Here is a 24,893-nt window from a genome sequence, read left to right on the forward strand (position 1 = left end):
ACGAAGCACCCTCGTAACATCGCTCCTGTCAGTCCCTGAAGCATCATCTCGCAATAATGAGCGATAACGCGATCGCGTAATGTTGAGTTTTACTCAACGCATTTGTTGGAAAGAGGTGACTACAAAACAAAAACTCTTCTGCATACGCGATTTATATATTAAATTAATATAAGAAATTATTTTGTAATTATTATATATCATTCATATTTAAACAAAAAATTCTTGTATTGTTGGACGATATTATATGCCATCCACATTTTTATGTTCGACAATATAAATCTTTTTGTTTTTATTTTTTATTTTAACATTCGCATATTTTCTTAATGTGTTGTTGTTACAAACAGTCCAACGGAAATCAGAGAAGAACAATAAAACGAAAAGAAATATTGTTGAGTTATGCAAGGAAATAAAAGAAAAATAAAACATAAATGAGATCTATGATTTTCAAACTTAAATTTCAATTTTTACGTTAGATAAAATTTATTTTTATGTTTGTTTCGACGAAATCTAATTTTACTAGCTCGATTATTTTGTCATAGCGTGAAATCAATTAAACGCATTATAACATATAATACATATATGTTTAGTTGTATATATTAAATTATTTATAATATACACATGTCAAAATAATGAACTTGTAGGTATAAAATACATATTTACATTATCTTACTGTTAAATCATTTAAAAGAATAAAACAAGCATTTCTCTGCAAATTAATCGTCCCTCTCGTGTTTTCCAACGTTTTTGTTAATTCGTAAACGAGACTCGTAACGAGAGATCGTTGGTATGCCGAGTCTTCCTTCGTAGCGACAATGTCAATGGCGAGAAGGGCGCGCTGAAGGAGCGCGGAAGGGACGTTTTAATTTTGCACGCGACGACAAATTGCGCCCCTCGTTATTTGGGGTGGCTGCACGTTTCTCTCCAGCATCTGTGCATTAGACGACGAAGTCGGATTGCGAGTACGTAAGCTCGATGGAAACGCTTCTCGTCGTACTGTGTCACTTCCTATTGCTTAGGCAGATCAACATTAGCTTGGTTAACTACGACCAAGTTTGCGCATGAATCGTAGGAGAATTTCCCATTAGAAGTGATTCTACTGTCTACCGTCAATCTATCTGTAAACGAAATGCAGATAACGATCGTGCATTTCGAGTAGCGTATTTACGACTTTTACCTTCTTGCGTAGTTTTAGTTAGATAGATAAATGATTTTTTTTATACGGACATATATATTATAGAGAGTATAGGAATAAAAGCGAGAAATATGTGTTATATTCTTAAATATTAATGCTTATTATACGTTTATAATTGTTTTCTTACTACCTATATATATGTAATCGATAGCTAATCACAGAGAAATATATAGACTCCATTCGAATTACGTAAAATAACAAATAAATGTTGCTAAGAAAGAACATAGATTCATAAATTTTGTTATTAACTAAAATGAGTTTATATACATACAAAACAAAAACATAGAAACAAGTTTAACAATTCTACTAAATAAATTCAAGAGAAGTAAGTATAAAGTCCTTTCTTAATATCAAATAATGTTGTTTTTAAAAAAGTATTTAAAAATTTCTGTTAAATTTGAAAACTAAAATATATGTATATGACAAAAATGACTTTTTTTATGTTAAATTACTTAGTAATTAAATTACTTAGTAATATTACTATATATATTATATATTAATTAATACTTAAATTATTAGGTGTTGGAATTAATTCGTAGCGTTTTTAATGAAAGAATGTTATTTATTTCACATGAGCATTAAAAAATACATTAATGAAAGTACTTCCCATCACTTGTAAAACGCTACGAATTAATTCCAACACCTAATACTTAGTAATATTAATTTACTTAGTGATATTGATATTGATAATACATTGTTCATTATCAGTGCACACTTTTTAATTATCTTGCTGAATTGTCCGCGAAGATATATGTTAGCAAGATGCAGATGATCGCTTGAAAACGCAGAATGTATTCCAAACAATACGCACCGATGCACATAACACAATGTACAACAAGGATGCTAAAATCAAAGATAGATACCACAGTGGAAGTGAGAGAGAAGGAGGAGGAGAAGGAGAAGTGAAAAGCATGATGCACGTACAGAAGGGAGGATAGGAACGCGATGTTGGCAGAGAGAGAATGCAAACGTGTTGTTTGGGATAATGTCGAAGGGCGCACACAATGTTGAAGGCGGAGTTAGACGATAGACAACTATTCGCCGAGCGACGATTCTATGTGTGTATCTCGGGACGTTGTCGAAAGGGAGGTAATTAGTAACTGCGTGTGAGGACCAGAAGGAGGTGTCCCATTTCTCGCAAATACGACGTGTTAAACCGGACGGAGATAATTTGAGAAGTACCGGAGTGGTGTAAGTTCAGAAATGTTCAACTACAATGGCTGAACATGAAATTTGCTGAATGCGAATTAAAATATGTAGTTGAGAAATTTTTATCAAAATATATCGATGCAAACAATAAGACTCTTACTAGATCGTACATGTAAAAACACAACCGATAAGAAATAGGAATTAAAAGCTCATAACGGTCAAAGATGGATCTTCATTTTATTTGAAGCATTTTTTATCGATACAGTTTTATAAAATTCTATACTTAAATTAGTTCTCTTACTTCGATTTTAAAGTGACGGAATAGCGTAATGTGAACGAATCATATTAAAATAATATGCGTTTCTAAAATATTGTAAGAAAAGTTTTAAAAAGGAGAGATATATTTTTTCTTTAAATTTGACTTAAATGTGACTCTTTTGCGTAATTGTTTGCGATAATTTTTGATACAAGTTATTGTATTTAAACGTAACAATATGTAATAACGTAATAAATAACAGAACACACACCACGAAGAAGGAGATTTAAGACGTCTTTGAGAGTTTCATTATCGTCGCTTCGATAAGCATGCTTTATTGTATCGCTCTATTCAACGAACAGTTAAATCAATTTGTTACCGGAGCAAATTGATAAGGATATAAGCCGCGGTAGAATTACTGACTGGAATATTCAAACGGAACTTGTCCGACCGACCGCGTAGTTTTAATAAGCGACGCGCATAATGAGCCTAATATCATTATAGGGCGTTCATTACGGTATAATGAAAGCATTAGAGTGCGCTTAGCAACTTCGACGTTTTCATAATCAGGCGCTTTACTGATAGGTTTCCTTTGAATACTTTTTATTTCCTCTTAGAAAAGAAGGAGGACGATTTTTACATTTTTAATGATTTCACTAAACTGTTAACGATCTAAACTCATAATCAAATGAAATATTATATGTGAATGAATAAAATATAAATAGAAAAATGTTAAAAGATATACTGGCAATATGGATACTAACAGATATAATACCACTACCAAATTATCACTATAAGTGTATAAATCCTAAAATATAAATACAAATATAGTAAACTATAATAGTAATAAGGCTCTTTATTAAATAAATAGAAAGACAAGACTTTAAATAAAATCTATCAATCAATACAACGTACGTTTGACAAAGAATCATTATAGGGTGGTCCCGAGTTAAACTTAAAATATGAATTCAGGATCTCAAACAAGAATTTTCCTCTGGACGTATGTTCGCAAACGCTTCGTTCAAGGAATATTTACCTCTGAAGTTATACAGAACTACAGGAATGAATAATTGAAATATCTCTTGTTTTTGTTCTGAAGCTTGGAAGTCATTGATAGGTTTTTGTTCGCAAAGCTCGTAGTTCGATGCAATTAGTTTGTTGAATGTTTTTGTCGAATAAATTTATAATTATGCCTCATATGTATTATAATATTGAATATGCCGATATAGTATATTTATATTACACTATTAGATTTTTTGTATGAGATATTCTGAAGCAAAAAGTGTATATGCAGTGTCTGTTAATGGCCTTCAATTATTAAAACGAAGAATTGTACAAGCAAAGAAATTATAGATACACAATGTCGATCAGCCACTCGTTCTCTCATCGATAGATGCTTGTCCCGAGCTGGAGGTGATTATTTTGAATAAAACATTTAATAATTAAATTTTAATTATTATAAAGTAATAAAGAGAGAATAGACCTTATTTCGACGTTATTCATTCCTACAATTCTGCATATAACTTCAGAATTAAATATCTCTTGAACGAGCATACATTCAGATAAAAATTTTTATTTGTTTTGAGATTCTGAATTCACATTTTAAGTTTGGCGGTTTAACTCGGGAACACCCTGTATATCATATGTTCATCAGAACTTTCCTTTTTGTTAATCATAATCAACATCAATCAGTTCTGTAACACGTATAACACGTATAAAATCGAACTTGGCGGATTCAGTATTATAGTGCTTGGTACGTTTGATAGATGGCGAACCAGGACTGATACTATCTCGTGCGAAGAAATCCATTGGATGGGTATAAGTACGCGGCTGAGAGAGCGGTGATTCGTGCCTTAAACTAATGAGTAAGGAAAATATAAAGCTTTGGTAACGCTTAGCTATGCTGGATTAAGCGAACTAATTTTTGAGGAGGCACAGGTCGTCCCAGGGCTGTGTGAACTACTTTTTCACGCGGCTAGGAGAAGCGATCTTACCTCAATATTAGATATTAAATTTATGTGTTCAAACAAAAATATTGGTAACGTTTAGAAGTCTTTCTAAAAGTAAAAATTTAACGTCTAATATCTTTAAAATGTAATAATAAAAATACACTTACACCTTTACTTGATGCTATCTTATCACAATTTCTATGTGTATAAGCACAATCTATAATCTCCATTTAATTAATTACAATGCGTTTTTGACTGTTAAGTTATTTTGCTGTATTTTCGTAATTATAAGAAACGCATAAAAAAAGTTTTGATAAATATTTCATTCTATTGATATTTATAATATGTAAAATTAAAAACGTATAGAATTTTGTTTATATAGTTTTACATAGTATATTTATATAGTTTATATTGTTTACACAGTTTTTTAAAAACAATTTTTTTTAGTTCATTAGGAGAGAAAGAAAATGGTACACCACATATATATCTGTTAATATAATGTTAATAAATATGTTAATGTAATCTTAACATATTAAAACACCATTTCGTTATTTTTTTATAAATATCTATTTTTTTATAAATATCTCTCGTAAGAAAGAGAAATTCATCTTTATTTAATTTGCCACATTTTCGTAATTATAAGAAAAATAGAAAATATCTTAGTAACATATTTTTTCTATTGATATTTTTAACATGTAACATTGAAAACGTACAGAATTTTGTCATAGTTTTTAAAAAATAACTTTTCTAAGTTTAACAAAATTAATTTATTAAGAAAAAAAGAGAATGTTATACCACGTATATGTGTCAATATAATTTCGATAAAAATACTATTTCACTATTACTTTTTTATAAACGTCTCCAACAAAGAGAAATCTTTAGTATACAATTATTCACTCGCTCATCGAATTAAAACATATGCTATTCATCAATTATTCAATTTAAGATGCATTCTCGATTTACAGATACCTTTCTCTAGCAGCACACCTCTATCTATTTTTATCGCATGACAGGGTCTTTCGTAATACTCAGAACGATAATTTCCGTGCTTCGAATTCCATATGTATATATCGTCGTGATTCACACACTATTCGACCGGACGCGTCTCACTAGTGTTAACAAAACATTCTCACAAATATAGTTTCCTACTTTGTAGCGTTCCGCAGGGAAAAAGCATCGGCGTTAATTTCTTCGACATGTCAATTCCTACATTTTGAGTAATAAACTTGGTAAGGTGTGAAAAACTTTATTCTGGAGAAAATTTTTCTTCAAATAAATAAAATGAATAAATAAAATAAATAAACGATAGATTCTTTTTCCTGAATAATTTCATCATATTACAATTGTAAACATAACATTTATTAAGTATAAGATTACTTAATAATTATGTACCCTAAGAAAAAATGTACTAAAATTTAATATTTCTTTGAATAGCACCAACAGTAGTAGTAACATATATTTATGTATAATATATATTTACTAAGTAAAAAATGATAATCAAATAAAATTAATGGTTCTTATACTTGTATAAAGATACGTTTTTATTTCTAAATATTCAGCTAGTATTATTCAAACAAATATTTAATGGTACATTTTTTCTCAGCACAGATAGTATCAAATAATATTATTTGTAAATAAAATAGTTGTCGATGTTACAAAAAATTCTTTAATATGGTCTCACGAAAGTATAAAAAGGCACGTGTACGTAATAAAATAAAATGTTCGTCATTTCGAACTCTTAGATGCAGAACGACATCGGTTTCATTCCAAGATATCGATGTTATAGCAGTAGGTTGGTAAAAAATATGTTTTGAACGTGTTTTAAACAGTTTAAAACATGTTTAATTAATGTTTTTAATATGTTTTAAATATGTTTTTTTAATAGTACTGTTTAAAGCATATTTGGAGCAACTAAAACATATTTAAGAGAAAACACGATACGTTTTATTTAAAAAAAAAAAAAAAATTAATCTTTACCAACCCTGTGTAGCAGACATGCGTAAGACACGCGTGCATATGTATGTGCCCCACGCACACTCGACTTGCACTTTTATCTCGGCGATGCGTTCGGCACTCCGCCTGGCATTTTCCGAACGGAGAACATATTACACACGCAAAAGCTTCGTAACGTAAGTTCCATTATGCACGCCTGCATACGCGCGTATATACGTGTATATATGTGCGCTCCTTGCAAATCCGTTCGTGAAGAGGCCAGACGGGAATCTCCATTGAGACTTCGCTCTCACTTGAGCAGCGGTCGGAATGCCGCACTATGCATTCCGAGCACTCCTTTCTATTTTTCCACTGCATCCAATTTTCTCTTCGTTTTCCATATTTCTGCATTCATCAAAGAGAAGGTTTACGTGAGCATATCTCGTTAATGTCGTATTTATCGTAGTTACTGGCTGCGTCAAACGAGTAAATCGTTGCTGCGCGTTGATATTGCAATATAGCGTGTCCAATCGGCGAATTCATTTCCGTATAACGTCAAATTGCGACTACAATCCGAATCATATCGCATGAAAAAATTGTTCGATCCATCAATTCGCGATTCCCTATTAAAATCCACGATTGCAATCCATAGGCATATATGTGTTGATTCCCTCTTTTACACATCACTTCTCACGCGGATTATTCATAACTTTCGTGTGCCAGACTATTCCCGGTCAAGGATAAAGACGTGTATAATTAAACGATTTGTTTAAAATTTCTCATTAAAAAAGTGTTGCTTCTCTGCGTTAAGCTGTTTATTTTTATTGCATTAAACATATATGATAAAAAATAAAGTATGAGAAATATTTAGAAGAAAAGCTCCTATCATATTATGAGATATCGAATTCATTTTGAGTAAATGCTAGAAATCTATGGGCAGAATTTTAAAAAAGAATAGGCCTTTGAAGGGAATTTAATAAGCTTTAAGATAATGTTATGTTAAATTTAATTCAAATTCTATTTTTTTTTTTTAATTGAAGAAATGTAAAAAGTGAGCAAATTGCAAAGCCAAAAAATCGATAACAAAACTCAAAGTACATCAGTATTGCAATTCGAAAACTTTATTTAATGTTTTTAAAATACAAACAAACACAGCCAGTGCGCGCGCAAAATGAGCATGCGATGTACTCAGGATTTGTCTTCAGATAACTGTAACAAAGCATCGCAGAAACAGGCACTCGATGTTCATTCCGGTTATCCTTTTTATTATTATACAATAACATTTATACTTCAGCAACGATTTTCATTATGAAATAGAAGCATAGATTATTTCATGTTAGAAATACCTTGGATATCTCATATCATTTCCATGCTTTACGGCATTTTACGATCATCAAATCTAACTTCTATAATTAAGCAATTCAATATCCCATATTTTTCTATTAGTACGATCTTACTCTATCACTACATGAAAAATTTATTGCCAAATATTTATTTATTAAATAAACTTTAAAGGCTCATCTCAATGAAACTTGAAGACATCCAAATTCTAAAATCTTTTTTACGAGTGTGATCTATAAATAATGAATTTTCCATTAAATAGTTTTCAATCCAAAAGCAATAAATACGTAGTGGATTCAACAGATAGCGTTTATTAATTTAACGGAAACGCTGCTATCTCATATTACGGCATCTATCTCATAATATAGGGCTTTCCTCTACATAATATTATTGGATTAAGTAATTATTGTGTAAGTCTTATGTGTGTGTATGTGTGGTACTTTTTTCAGAAACGCTTCATTTGTATCAAGTCTACATGTGATTATTAAAAAACTTAACAATTATACTATTCAATAAAGCAAAGTTTCAGTTTTAAAAATCTATTTTTTTAATTGTAAAATACGTGATGATTTTTAATAACAGATAATTATGAATAATCGAAGTCAAAATGTTCTTTTTAATCTGCGATAACTTAGGAACAAAAAATCTTACGAATATTTCTTAAAAATGATTTTATAGGGAAAACTTTAAATTTTCACGTTAAGGGGATACTGGAGCCATCTGTATTATCAATAAAACTAATCTTTTTTACATTTCTGTTCCTGTCGAATTTCTTCGTAAATCACAGATTCGATTTCACAGAATAAAAATTCCTTTTCTACGATTAAAATGTATACATGCTAATGTACTTGTCACTGATGTATTTTGTGTTCAAAGCTGGAAAAAATAAAAAATTACAGATTTCTTTATCCATTTTATCTTCAGCGTTGGTTGTCATACTGAGATAAAAATGAATAAAGAAGTGTGTAATTTTTTATTTTTTAATATGACATATTCGAGCTATACTACATTACATTACATTTGCGATTATCAAGATTTTAATTTATTACTTATTACTTGTCGATGGATTATTTTTTTTAAATTACACTATGTTACACGCAAAAAACTAACACAATTCTCACTGTCAAACGGGGATCTAGTTTGAATAATTTTTACTGTTATATATTCGTTTGAACATAATGTGACAAAACTATTTTGATTGTAATAAATAATTTCGAAGAGGACGGATGATATTTTTAGAATGTCACCTCATTTTGACATGTTAGATTATAGAATTTAATATTTTATTTAATTTAATTGTTATTCATATTGTACTAAAGAAGACTGTGAATCGAAACATTTACGTAATTATTTTTATGTATTAACTACAATTAAATTGTTATTACTTTAACATCTCTTTTCACTCGTTTATTGGTCATTATCAAGAATTTTTATAAAAATATATTTGGAACCACTTAAAAATATCAAAAAAATGCACAAATTTGAATTTTAGCCATTCCAAAAGTGCTAAAATAGATATACGTAAATAAATTTATACGTAAATAGATATATGTAAATAAATTTAAATACGTAAATATATGTAAATAAATTTTATATAATCTATCACGAATGAGATATACGCATAAAAGCTTTTGAAGTAGGAAATCAACTTGTTTAAAACGTTAATGGAAATAATGCAAATATGGAGAAATACACCTATATATGTATGTATTTGTTACACACAATATTTCCTTCTTATCGATTGGTGGAAGATATCATCCTTCGTACCGATGCGTGCGATCGATATTGCAAATATTCATGCCTACAATTTACGGTACTCTATTTTGGCTGGTATCCGGTACAATCGATAACGGACATGATCCACGTGTACGATTCCGATCTTCTCTCGCAAGCAACGAGGTTGGTAGCTGCATGCTATCGCAATACGGACGACGTGGCATTAGCGATCATCCGCTATCATCCCTCGAAAATTCGGAAGGGGTTCGTATCAGGGTTCATGCAGGGGTCATCGCATAGGCGGGAAGCTCCGCTTTGTAACAGGTAACGAGTTTGCGTCCAGAATACAACGAACCGGTTATTAAATTACTGAATGGAATGTAATAGAGTAGCACTACATAATATAGACAGTTGCTCGTGAGACAATACTATATCTGCTCATTAAGTTTACATGATAACTAGAACGTGTAGAATATAATTAGACAAATGTGCCGGTTTATCAGAATAATATCACGGAATAATACTATTTGCCAGTCTATGTTGCGAAATTTGCAAAGATCGCAGATTATTTCGTATATATTCGTTGTTGTAAATCAAGATTAGAAAAAGATTGAAAATAAAACGTCATACATTGATCAATGTATGACATGGTTGATCTATTCGAAATATATTAAATTGTAAACTTTTTTTAGTCAATATCTACTAATTTCAAATTATCAATGCTTAATTCAAATTTATACACTGAAACAAAATTTACTAAATTTTAGTAAATATTTGTTTCAATAGTAGGTACTAACGAAATATTTACTAAATGTAAACACATATTTATTTGATTTAAGGATAACTTTTTTATTGTGAGTAAATACTTGTTTACTGTAAGTATACATATTTCGTTAGAGTATTGAAACAAATATTTATTAAAATTCAGCAAATTTTTTTTTCAGTGTACTCATGGCCGGTATTCAGATTTTATATTCAAAACCGTCTCAAGTACAATCACGAACCAATCAGAGGGTTTGAATTAGCGTTTTAAGATATTACTTAAGACAGACTTGAAATAAGAACAGACTATATGAATACGGGCCATTGTCAGTGTTTAAATCAATGTCCACAAGACTTATAAACGTATTCAGAACTTCATTTGTAATATTATCGCAATAATATTATAATAACACAACTTGCAAAAATAGGAAGTGCTGAAAGCTGCAATATTAAAAAGCTACATTGCTGGTATTATATAAATGATAAGAAAGAGCGACGATCTGAAAGTAACACCATCGGAGTCGCACGTCGCATGCGGAGTGCAAGCAGATTAAAGCAAAGCGCATAAACACTTCTCTTGATGACGCGAAAACTGGTTTCATCAATGCATCGAGAATCCGTAAAATTCACTCACGATGTGCGTGGGACAACGTATAGAGCATAAATGCGTCGGAAATTTCGCGTTTATGCCAACTCGAATCCGACTAACCCACAGCGACCAAACGATCTCGCCCAGCGGTTGGAGTTTCCAAAGTGCAAGTACAGCAACGTAATTGCAGTCCACTTGCAGTTATCACTTCCGTACACGATGTACCGTATTCCCCAATCATGTGTGTGTGTGTATGTGTGCATAAATTATGCGTGAACACGAGCGAGACTACATATGACCGCAAATTTAGGAGATTTGAAAGGACAAAACGCTACAGAACAAATCCTTTTCGTCCACAATTCTCTTTCATGTAAAAAAAAAGATATATTGGCAAATCTGTAACGTGTATCTTTTACTTTTAATTTTTTAGTATTTTTTAAAATACAAATTAAACTTACATATAGAGTAGAATCTTAAAATGGGAATATACTTGTTTCAATAATTTGCAATAATCAATTTATAATATAATCAATAATTTCAAACTATATTTTTTTTCCTGTAGAATTTCTCGAATATCCATTATATGTTGCAATAAAAATATCAATTTTTATGTTTGTAACACTATTTCAAGACAGGAAAAACACGGATTGTCTCAATAATATTGTAAATATATACCAAATTGCCTTGGAGAATGTGAATTCAAGGCATTTTATCTGAAAACTTCATATTTCATATTTTAAACCTAAATAATGTTTGAAGAAAACCACTTTTTTCTTGGTAATGATGGGTCGACGACACAAAATTGCGTTGCGAGACAGCAAATGTATGAATATTACGACTGCTATCATGACATCATTTGCAGACTTGTCTCATAGAAACAAACTATCTGGAAAGACTTTGACCAAAGTTACTTCTTTATTTATTTTTTTCTAAAATCATTCAAAATGTTTCATTATTTTTTATTTCAATTGTTATTATTAATTCGTCTAGTCTTATTTTTTTCTCTAATAATTTCAATTTTATTAAAAAGAATAATAATTGCAATAATAATTGTTAATAAAGTTATTTGTTTATCATTTACAGACAACATTTCTTCGCTTTTTATCAATATTGCCCTTCATATAAAAGATTCACATCAGCGCAAAATTATTCTAAAATCGAGATTCAGAGATCGTTCAGGAAATCGAGTAATTAGGCTTACTGATCGAAAAAAGGAAAAATCATTCGTGTTGGTATGCGGACGAAAAAGTCGAAAGAGTTGAGAACACTTGCGCACTTGTGTGGATTGGATAAACGCATTCCAGCATGGTGTCCTCGCAAAAAGAACGAGGTACTTTCACATTATCATGTAAACGCCAAGCAACTCGAATGTGGTTAGAAATGTAAGCATACAACTTTCCAGATTACCGTTAATCTCTGAACTCAATGACTTCAAATATTAATTAAAATCAATCGATATCTCGGTAAATAAATTGTTCTCCTTGAGATCATATAATTTAACATATCGTAGTTTGAAAAAATAGAAATTTTTAACTTCATAGAAATTAATCTTCATTATATTTGTTTCTTCAAGTTGCAATAAATATTTAATTTAATCCGTAATTTGATTTTATTATGTTTCTTTAACATTCGAGTGATACTTATAAAACGCAACTCGCCGGTTCGCGTAAAGAAAACACGTCCGTGTTTCGCGCCAGGCTACATAATTGTGAAAAATGTAATTTAACACTTTGAATTTATAATTTAAATGAACACCGGTTTATTGACATTTATGGTATTTTACGTCATGTTACGTAAAATATTATAAACCTAAGATGCAATTATGTTATCGATATTCTGTGAAATGTCTACGCGGTAACTTTTATTACGATAAAATAAAAATTACTTCAAGTATTCCAATGGGGTAAAAGCTGTTGTAATAAATAAGCCGATGCGAATTTGCATTCAGACAGTTACTGCGACGTACTTTGTGCCCATGTGAAAACGATGAACGCAAGATGATAACCCGTGGAAACCCGCTACTAGTACGTGTCACTTTTTTTAAAAGTCATATCGCTGGAATATAATTTCTTTCTTTTGTATTTCACATCTTGACGGTGGCAGTTTGATAATAATTATATTTACTCTCTAAATCTGAATCAGTGGATAGTCACTGATTATCCAGTGGCATACTTTGCACTGATGATCAGTGAAATTCAATAAAAAAAGGAAAAATGTTTGAGCATTATATAACTAAAACTACTATTTGCATGTTAATTTCAATCTTACAATACCATATGAATTTAAGCACTAAAACAAGGTTAGTTAGACCACAAAATAAAGATTATCTAAGTTGTGGATCTCACATTTAATTCACTGATTACCAATGGCATACTTGACACTGATATCAGTGATTATCCACTGATTCAGATTTAGAGAGTAATTTATTATGAATCAATGTTCTTATTTCACAAAATTACTGTGCATTGATATTTTCTTGGAACCGATCTTAACAGTCACATAGCTGTTCAAGAAGGAATATTCACAATAATGGTTGAATTGTGCAATCATTTATGATTCCACCAAAAATATATTTAACTTCAATTTAATTTTTATTCGTTGAAAATGGCCAAAACGAACGAATGCAGTTGTAAGATAGATATATAATCATCAAGAAAAATTTTATGTAATATCATATCTCAAAATACAGGGTATACAATTCCTTTTAAAAACATATTCTTGAGATAATTTTGAAACAAAAATCCTAATACAAAAATGTCGAGGTTACAATAGTTTTTAAATTATATTTAATTGGTTAAAGATAGAGTGTAATTTAAAAACTACATAATAATTGAACATTATTTATAGTCTCGATATTTTCGTATTAGAATTTTTGTTTTAGAATCTTCAAAAGAACCTAGAAATAATAATAGAGTAAAGGTAAAATGATTCAGTAATGAGAGGTATAAAAGTAAAATGATTATTGACTTATAAACATTTAAAGTTATAATTCCAAAAATTATTGTAGTCTCGACATTTTCGTCTCAAAATTACCTCAAAATATGTCCTTAAGAAAAAATGCAGTAATTATGAGACATCCTCTATATTATCCACTAACTTAACTGCTTGTTACTCTCAGGTGTCTCCAGTTTCACATTATTTTATTAATAATTTCTTTCTTTTAACAGTCATTTCTCGTCATGCGAGTGTCTCAAAGATACGCGTAAATATAATACCAACGAAATAATCGCGAAATAAATACACTTATTCTCGGGAATTAATCGTTCAACCAAAAGATATCGCGAAATAAAAAAAAACGCAAACACCGAAACAATCCATCACTAACAATCACCGCTATGAGCCGCGAGATGGATTACATGTTTCATAACGCGTTTAATTTTTCGGGAGGAGTTCAAGAGTGTTATCTCCCTTGACGCGATAGGTGAAGTGATTTATCTGGCGAATTCCTCGAATGAACCCGCTATTACGCGAGGCTCTCAACCCCTTCTCGCAACGGCCGGACAGACGGATGTTAACCGTGACAAATGGACACATGCCATCGTATCGGAGGCAACCCTTTCATATTCCCGATGTTTCTATCACACGCCCTAATCGTAGAGCACGGCTCGCAATAGTCACGTCCCCGTGATGAAAATAACCACCCCCCTGTGGCGCATTCGCCCATACGACACCCACGTTTTCATTCGCGTCCGCGGTAACATGGCGAAGGTCCCGTGCGACCATCATCCCCATTCTCGCCATCCCCGTTCTCGCCATATTACTCACATAGTAAAATGTATTCTGTAGCACGATAACAACCCCCGTAGAATTTGTAAATTGCGTACGCGCGCGCACAGGTTTGTTCGTTTTGGGGCCTGACCAGCGATAAACGACGAAGTCGACGGGTAGAATATACAAAATGTTACACTAGCAACCGAGTGTGATATCCCTAAGGGATGTTTGCGCATATAACCTCGATTATTCTCGGTTTCTGAACGTGGCTTACTGTATAACTGCATAGTTGCGTAAATACAATTCTGTTTTTAGAAAATAAACGAGATGGTTGTTTTTGTCACTTTTTCGCACAGTTTTCAGTAAAAGAAAGAATATTCTCTCCCCTTTCTCAAAAGAAAAATGATACCGTTAATGATTTTTCAAATAATCAAAAAACAAGTTTGTGATTTAAAAATCTTATTATTTCTTTTCAATTCCAGTAATATGATTCGTTTATTATTTATCACTATTAATACGAAATATCACGCTTTTAATCACGCCTTTATATATGCTACGCTGCATTTTTTTCGCATATCGATGTCTTTTGATCTTTAAGAGAGCCTGGCATTTAAAAGCGTAATCAATGCTAGTTATGGTACATTACTGGGATGATAATGATCATATTTTTTAATCGAGTGCTAAGTTGCGTGCTTTATAAACGAGTAAGATATGAGATTGCAGTAACACCGGTAGCTGCCTCTGTTCAGGTCAGGGCTAACCGTCGCAGGAACAGCAGTCTCTTATTAACAGGGAGGATCAAACGGTATCCGGAAAGTATGCATTTTCCGTTACTTACTTTCCCCATGTAACTCTCTTATAAATTTGAGCGCATTCTCACAGTATAAATTCTTAAAATAAAAATTATAAATCTAAATTTCGCTTTTTATCTGTAAAATTACTTAACATCCTATCAAATTTGATAATATAAATTTCAAGCTCTCGCAAATGTAACTTCCATAATTCTATGGAAAGTACGCATTTTCCGTTACTTACTTTCCCTATAACTCTCTTATAAATTTGAGCGCATTCTCACAGTATAAATTCTTAAAATAAAAATTATAAATCTAAATTTCGCTTTTTATCTGTAAAATTACTTAATATCCTATCAAATTTGATAATATAAATTTCAAGCTCTCGCAAATGTGACTTCCATAATTTTATGATGTAAAAAATCGCGAGTTTTTGTAATAATAAAAAAATTATTATACACATTCTTCCGTTTCATATTAAAACTGTTATAATTAAAATTATTCTTACTGGAATATATTGACGCATAAACACTTCTTAAATACACATATTGTAGATATCATTCAATATTGTACGAAATTACAAATATCGCCTGTGCATTACAGAACGCAATGTTGATGGAAAATGTGCATGTTCTCTACACTTCTATATCAGTAAAAAAACTAGTTCAGTAGAAGCTAGCTCTCTCTTTCTCTGAGATTACAACAACTGCACCCACACTCCAACCACTTTTAATGACTTTAACGTAGTTCCTTTGTGGCAATTCTTCCATGAAAGACATTACGATAAGGGTAAAGCTGTAAGCGTTAACGCTGGCTGGTCTGTCGTGATTCGCCTTTGTCGTCGGCGCGCTCAAGGAAAACCAAAGCCATTCCTCCGGCATTCACTATTCTCCTTCCCATTCGGATTATTAACGTTCGCATGAACATCGCGGCCCCGACATTAATAGGAGAGTCTCGTACTTCCGCACGAATCTGGACAGGAGTCCAGATATGCTTCGCATATCGCCCGTGTGTGATTATTGAACGGTACCATGGAAAATTAAATTGGTCTTGTTGTATAACAACCGTTTCCTTTCACTTTGTATTCTTTATATTCTATATTTATATTTTATCTGTTATATTCTATTCTATTTTTTTACATATATTCTTTATATTTCGTAATATCGAGAAAGATTCAAAATCTTCTCTATAGATGGTCGAAATAAAACAATTAATACAACGTGATGTCAATTTTTGTATGTACTTTTCCTTTTTTTCTCGTTCTAGCTGATAAAATATTCTATCTTTTTCCATACGTAATGTCGAGAATGTGTTAACACGGATTTCTAATTAGCAGGTGAAGGCATTCTGTCGAAATAAAATCATTTACATATGCATGGAAAGTAATCGCAGGTAAAGTAATTAATATAATTTCAGTTATCGCCACAATGAATATATCTAAGAAAAGTACAATGATTTTAAAAGTACATTGATAAAATTAAGAAAATAAAGTTAATCAAACTTTGAAATTTGTTTAATATTCCCTAATAATAAATATAAATATAATTCCGTATAATAATACATATTATAAAATATAAATAATTCAGATTTAATGTTTATATTCTCTAAATACATGATATAATTTTATAGATTTTGATCCAGTTTAATATTATTATTATCTTTTTTCAAGACGTTGATATTAATATTATATTTAAAAATTCAATCATATCAATTAGCAAGATTTCTTAAAAATCTACTTTTTTCTGTTAATTTGTCCGAAAGTATCTATATTCCAGCACATAAATTCCTTTTAGAGAAACACCTCCTGTGAAACAGTAATCTCATGACTACGATAAAATTGCGTTGAGCAATTCGTCCACAGATTTCTATGATTAAACGAAAAAGCAGAATGCCATTCAACTATTTCGCTACCATTAATGACGGGATGAGACTTATTACTTTCCCGGTAGACAAAAGCGTCGCGCACGCCTTACGGTTTAACTACAAGCCCGCACCGGATGGCGGTCGCGAGCAGATACGTAGGTGCAACTGCAGACACAAAGTGCCGGAAGCGTGTTCGCTGTGCGTGACACGCATGGCACAGGTGACACGCACCACCGAATGTATACGCGCGCGTATTCGCATGCCTGCGTTTACAAACCGTTAAAAGCCGCCCGCAGTTTGGTAGTATCGCTCAAAATTTTGTGGAGAAAAAAGGAGAGATCGTTTAAAGCGATGCGTGTCGGCGTGAATATTTTCCACGCGTCGATACGCATTGACGGTTGAACGGCACGCTATGTCAATGCGGATTCCCGCGTTATTCGTCCTTCTCCCATTTTATTCGACAAAAATCACCTCCCCTTTCCCTCTTTCTCCCCCCCCCCTCCCTCCTCCTCCTCCGTAACTGTGAAAATTGCAAAGCATTTCACACATTCCGAACATTTTTATCGTGGTGCAAAAATTTACGCGTTACGAATTGTCAAATTATTTTATATGTATATAAGCGCCGACACGCTTTTCATGAAATGAGTTCATTATATTGGGTATGTATTGAGTTTTTTTTGCGTATACTTGTATATGTGTGTGTGATGAATGCTCACCAATATCAGTGGAAATTGTACAGCATTCCTTTCGAAACAAAGTCGCATACATCAGCATCACGCGTCAAAAATTCCATAAAACATTCCCAGACATCCCAAACGCACTATATCCCAGTTTATCGCCCACTTATGCGAATAATTTGCATTTATCTGATTTTTCCTGATTTAACATCTTTATAATGAAAAATTACAAATTTCTCAGTCGAAAAAGAATGAAGAAAAACGATACGTCACAAGCAAATATAATCTGTAGCATAATATAAATCGTAAATAAGTCACGAGTTTGATGGAGGTGCACAATAAAAATTGTTTTATAAAATAAAACTATGATGTATAGATTTTAATATGTATGAATACAAATAAATTGCATTTAATCGATTAATGCACAGCATTTTTACATAAATGCTCCGAATTTTATTAGAAAAAAAGAGTGATCCGTTAAAAATTGAGAATAAACTTTTTTTATTATATTACATCATGTTGTTTATTTCACTCTACCGAATTCACGACTCAATATTATTTCGGTAATGATGTACTGAAGCATGTTTACCGAGAATGGAATGGAATATGAGAGCGCGTGCGATACGCGCTTAAATTAATTCTAATTAAATAATTTCCATGGAAGCACGCTCGCAATGTGAAAATAAATAATTGGATTGGTATGGACATAGTGTTCGTTGATATTTTTAACAGAGCCATCATTCGCTGATCGACATTGCGCGCTGTTGAACGAGCAGTCGCGTACAAGTTGTTAAAATAAATCACTGAATAAATCGCCGCGAGCGATATCGGAAATATAGTGGAATACTTTGCGTAGCAAGCATGAGAGTATCAAAACAAAATAATAAATTTTATATTTTAAAATCGCGTGCGAGCGATTAAAAATTTGCACCCGCGCTTTATAAACGAGAAAACTTTGCCGTTACATACCACATGCGAGCGATGTAGAATGCTCCTCTGCAGTTATATGTATGATATTTTACTTGACAACAAAAAGTTATGCGAATCGTTCTCGCTTACGCGTTCTCAAGTGTTGTTAAAATTGCATGGGAATAATAGACGTTGCCTCTGCTTAATATCACGTTTCGTGCTGTTGTAAATATGAACGCGCAATTCTACAGTTTTCTTTATTCAATGTAAAAACTGCGTTCAAACAAACGTTTCCCTTTGTCTTTTCTGTCTTTTAAATATAAAAAACATACGTATATTTAATGTTAAACGTGCAGTAAAACCAATGCATAACCAATCTCGTCAATTTATTGATATATTCCGTAAACAGATGATTCGAATCGGCCCTCCAATGAGAATTTTTCGCCGGATCTAAAAATTCAAACGCGTATATTCGAACGCGTGCGCCTCGAGAGAAATATTGTATATTTCGCGAAAAATTTTGCGACCGTTTACAGCGCCGCTCATAGAAACACGTGGCATGCGGCACTTTCCACACGCGGATAGAAACAACGATGGTATCTCTTTGATGTCCTCGATGTCTCCCTCGCATGGCCTTGTCAAATGAAATTCCGCTGTCATAAGCCACAGTCGACAGAGATGTATGAAATATATGAAAAGAACTTTGCAATCAATGCCTTGGAAAAAGTGATTGCGCCACTTGATTCTGCCGGTGATTTTTGAAGAGAATGATCTATACGAGAAGTACACACACATTTAATGTTAACGTGATTGCTATTTTTCGTTTTATATATAGCCATCTTCATATTAAACGAATTATTTTATAAAAGTACGTTCCTCGCTGTAAATATTAATAATTATAAACCTGCACACATACTGTGATAGAGAAATCGTAGATATTTAATGTTTCGTTTAAATTCGTTAAGTATAGAAGAAAAGCTCCTATTACGAGACACTAAGTTCATTTTGGATAAATGCTAGAAGTCTATGGGCAGAATTTTAAAAAATAGTAGGCCATTTTAAAGGGAATTTAATAAACTTTAAGATAATGTTATATAAAATTTAATTCAAATTCTATTTTTTTGTTTAATTAAAGAAATGTAAAAAGTGAGCAAATTGTAAAGTAAAAAAATTGTACTCCTAATATGAGATGCCCAGAGAAATCGATAATAAAATGCAAAGTATATCAGTTTGCAATTAATAAAAAACTTTATTTAATGTTTCTAAAATATAAACAAATACAGCCAGTGTGCGCAAAATGAGCATGCGAAGCATTGTACTCAGGATTTGTCTTCAGATAATTGTAACCAAGCATTGCAGAAACAGGCACTCGATGTTCATTCCAGTTTATCCTTTTTATTATTATACAATACATTTATATTTTAGCAACGATTTTCACTATGAAATATAGGTTATTTCATATTAGAAATATCTTGGATATCTCATATTACGATTTCCATGTCTTATGGTTTTACGATCATCAAATCTAACTTCTGTAATTAAACAATTCAACATATCCCATATTTTTCTATTAGTACGATCTTACTACTCTGTCATTATATGAAGAATTTATTGTCAAATATTTACTTATTAAATAATAAACAAGGTTTAAAAGCTCATCTCAATGAAATTTAAAGAAAAAAAATTCCAAATTCTAAAATCTTTTTTGCAACAACTACAAGCATGATTTAATAATGGATTTTCCACTATATAGATTTCAATCCAAAAGTAATAAATTCATGGTGGATATAGATCCAATAGATAGCGTTTATTAGTTTAGCAGAAACGCTGCTATCTCGTATTAGGCGTCCATCTCATAATAGGGAGGTTTTCTCTATCAATAAATCATAAAATCCATTCGTCAGCAATATCGATATTACAAGATAAATTCATCAATATGAAATCCAATTACAGTCGAAATTTCGTTTAACGAATGTAAATAAAATTTTAGTGTATCCTCCTTAACCGATCATCATATATTATTCATAAGTTCAAAATGATTGTAGTTCATTATTTCTTTAAGGATTCAACAATGGAAATTTATTTATCTTAAATAATCTTAAAAATAAATTAAGAAAATTATATAAAAAAATATATCGGAATTTTCTTAAGAAGTCTAATCACCCTGAAACTTAGAAAAAAATCGAAAAAATTTTTTTGCCTTATTTAAAAGTTTGAACCTTTAAGAATATTTTAAGCCAAGACCGAAAATTTCAAAAATTAGCCAAGTCATAAGAATTTATAGGGAGGCGAAGTGGATTACTGCACACGTGAATAACAATGCGGCCATTAATGCTAATAGTCATTCTAGCTGAGTGTCTTTTGTATTTTTGTATGTCGTGGGCCATTTCGTGACCATTTTCGAGAAGCTGAAGACGAGGTGCAGGAATAGCAGATTAAAGGTAAGACCATTATATAAAAAAATCGTTTCGAATCTTCTTTTGCATTTTTCTCGAAACCATATTTTTCACGGGTGTAAACTTTTCTCCGAAACTCACAATCCAACTTCAATTTTGGCAGGAATATTCTTAAGAAAATTATTTATTGTATAACGTACGATTTTTTTATATGTCATCCATTTATTTATAACACATTTTTTAAGTTGTCGTTCTAAGGTGAAAAAAAATTGTTTTTTTGGTTTTAAATCTCTCTCTCTCTCTCTCTCTCTCTCTCTCTCTCTCTCTCAAACTTTCCACATTTCTCAACAAAAAAGAATCTACGTTACACGATAACTGTTACATCTGTTTATAAGAAAGTTTTTGTTTTTTTTCAGACTATCCCCGTCTTTGGAAATGTTACACCGTCCGATCTCGCCGCGACGAAGGAGCTTTGCGCAAATTGCTGTATAGTTTAAACTTTTTAATTAATCTGTTTCAAAACTTACAAATTTTGCAGTTCGAACATTGTATATTAGATATGTAAAATATAAGTTAATTCTACGCAGTAATTAATTTTTAAAAAAATCTTAATTTTGTGCTTATTTTAGACCCTGTCAGGATGATTAGACCCCTTAAAGGAGATCCTTATATCTGTTTAGAGAAACATTAAATCAAATAAATTGTCATTTAAAATTTTAATGAATATACTGCCCGCGCAGCGAACAACAGGCAACATGGAGAAAGACGAAAGAGAAGAAGAGAAAAAAGAAAGAGAAAATGATAGATGAAAATGAAGATATTGCACAGGAAGAAAGAAAGGCACGAACAAAGATGCTGTAAAATATTGATCTTACATTTCTCTAGAGATATTTTCAAAAGACGAAACGAAAAGAACTTGAACGAACTTGAACAAAATTTTATTTATCCATTATAAAATATTATAAAGAGTATAAATTTTAATTCACATAATAAATGTAAAAGATCCTACCTTTTATTTTAAATATAAAAAGCTAAAATTGAAGATAATAAGATTAAAAGTAATAGTAAATTTGCAATTATTAATAGAAACTTTTTTATTCCTGCACATCACAAAAAACATGCATCCATGAAAGGAAAATACGAATGATAGATGAAGAAGCATATCGAGAGCGTATGTCGAATAAATTAACGAATTAAGGTGTAAAAAAAGAAACAATTAATTGGCGAATAATAAGAAATTAGTCGGTACAATACGACCCGTTAAGTAATACTTAACGTTTTATCGTCTAATTTTTTATAAGAACGACTCGATGATCACAGTGGCAAAACAAATTTTAAATATAAATTACAAATTTTAAATATAAGTTACAAATTATTCAGAGACTTTAGAATTTTAAATAAAGTAGATGCATAGGATAATAGTTAAAATTTTATAAAAAACAATATTTAAAAAATATACTTAGGCTGAATATTGCATTTCCATTTTTACACTAAACTGTAGAGAATTTTTCGTATCTATTATTCAAATCTTTCAATTTGGTAAAATTATAATAATCTAATTGAATAACCAAATATTCCGAATTGAAATCAGATATGTAATCATTATATTAATAGAAATAAGTTGCTTTAACTAAAATTAATTGAATATTTCGAAGTAAATATTAAATAAATTTTTCTAATATTTTAAATTATTACTATTGTTCTAATAAAAGTAAAATAATTACTACATAATTGCTTCATATGCATTGTTCCATACGCATCAAATCAACAATCGATTAAACGTCAGCGCAAAATGCATGTGACGAATGCTCGGTTAACAAATGACAGTTTGATTGAACGTTGAAAACTAACAAGACCATCAGGCATGTTACAGTACATACAAGTATTGTTTACTTCTGTAAATATATTGTAAAAATTTTGTTTATACTCATAGCATTCACACAAAACAGCACAAAATTTATCTTACTAATTATTATTTACAATAAAAATTATATTTCTTGTTCTAATATTAGGTTCTAAAATTATTAACATTAATCCTCGTTTTTAGACAAGTATACAAAATGCTAACAATAAGTAAAATATATCATAATACATATAATGTTAAATTTCGATCCTTTAATATAATCTATTCAATATTATTACAGCTAATATTATGCTTCGAGTGTAGTAATAATAGTAGCAGTAGTAAAAGCAAGTTTTTTCGGCAAAAACCGATGCGACTGACCATTAAAGCAACCATTTATATATTCTACGATTACGTAAGTCATTGTATTCAATTCGTACTGGAATGAAATATACGAAATATTGATTTTCGCGTAAGCAGGTCTGCTTGCGTATGACACAAATATAACACTTAATTTACAATAATTAAGGTGCAATGTATAATACAATGTGAAAAATTAATAGTAATCATGCAATCTCCTATCAAAATATTTTCTGCAAGTAAAGCGATGTTCATTAATTTCATATTAGAAGTTTCTTAATTTATAATAAAGTAAAAAAAGTAATCTATAACAATAAAATAAAATTTTCGAGTGAAAAGTTGAGGAAAATTAATTTTTCTTACTTTCCCCTATTCCTTGCAACTGAAATGTATCCTAATTTATAATATATTTTATTGTATATATACATATATATATACATATATATATATATATATATATATATGTGTGTATGTATGTATATATAATCAACATTACCACGAAGCTTGTATATGCATTTACAAATTCACAGAATGTTGACAGTATAAAACTTGTAAATGCTGTAATAAATGTTGACAACCTATGATCGTCACGGTTCGCAACAAAGAGCTATCGCAGAATTCATGAAGTATGCAAGAATGGAAGAGGTATTCATATCGGAAAATGTTGCTTCAGCGAGAAAATAATTATGCTGCATATCATTATAGGAGAAATTTCAACTGCAGGAATTTACCAAGACGCTCAAAGTTTCATTAATTTCTAATTACTTTTCATACAAAAGTTAATACTTCACAATCGAGTATTAAAATTTAATATTCTAACGAACTTTAATAATTTAACAAATGCTTTAAGTTTTGCAATGTTCAAATAATAAAAAAATGTACAAAATAAACAAATATGATAAAATAAAATAAAAATAAGAAATATAAAATTATTATAAAAACCACTGATATAATATTAAATAAAATAGAGAATAATATTTTAAGTAGTATTTTAAAAGTATTTTAAAAAAATACTATTTATACACTTAAAAAATGCTGTATCAATAGCATTTAAATTAAAAATAATTTTGTTAATTCAATAACACCATTAATGAAAAAAATACTTATACTGTTATTTTAATAAAATATTATTATGTTTATTACAGTTTTTTAAGATTAAATTTGAGAAATTTGGGGGGGATCATTAATATTTCAGATTGATTGTGTTGAAAGTAATCGGCACAACCATATCGGCACGCAATTATAATTTCTGAAATTAATTTATTTAAATGAATATATATAATAGTTCAACATTTTAACATTTAGACCGTAGTGGCGTATTTAAAGTCATTTTTAAAGTAATGTATCTAACATAAAGGTCTTATTTCCAATCTTATTAAAATTTTATTTATTTTATTAATACTGATATTAAATCAATGAGATTATTTTCAATTAAAATAATGCTGTTAAAACAACAT

General features: G+C 30.7%; 1 long non-coding RNA gene and 1 other non-coding gene across 2 annotated transcripts in view; one reads left to right on the forward strand and one right to left on the reverse strand.

Moving 5' to 3' along the window:
• The window catches only part of LOC147910120 (uncharacterized), a 97,036-nt gene that overhangs the window by 40,883 nt on the left and 31,260 nt on the right, over nt 1-24,893 (reverse strand). The gene's annotated exons all lie outside the window — the stretch shown is intronic.
• LOC147910121 (U12 minor spliceosomal RNA) lies at nt 4,446-4,594 on the forward strand. The gene has a single exon (XR_015544692.1). It is a non-coding gene; the product is annotated as a U12 minor spliceosomal RNA (small nuclear RNA).

This window comes from Acromyrmex echinatior, chromosome 3 (genome assembly GCF_024713525.1).
Source record: "Acromyrmex echinatior isolate Ae372 chromosome 3, ASM2471352v2, whole genome shotgun sequence".
NCBI classification, from domain to species: domain Eukaryota; kingdom Metazoa; phylum Arthropoda; class Insecta; order Hymenoptera; family Formicidae; genus Acromyrmex; species Acromyrmex echinatior.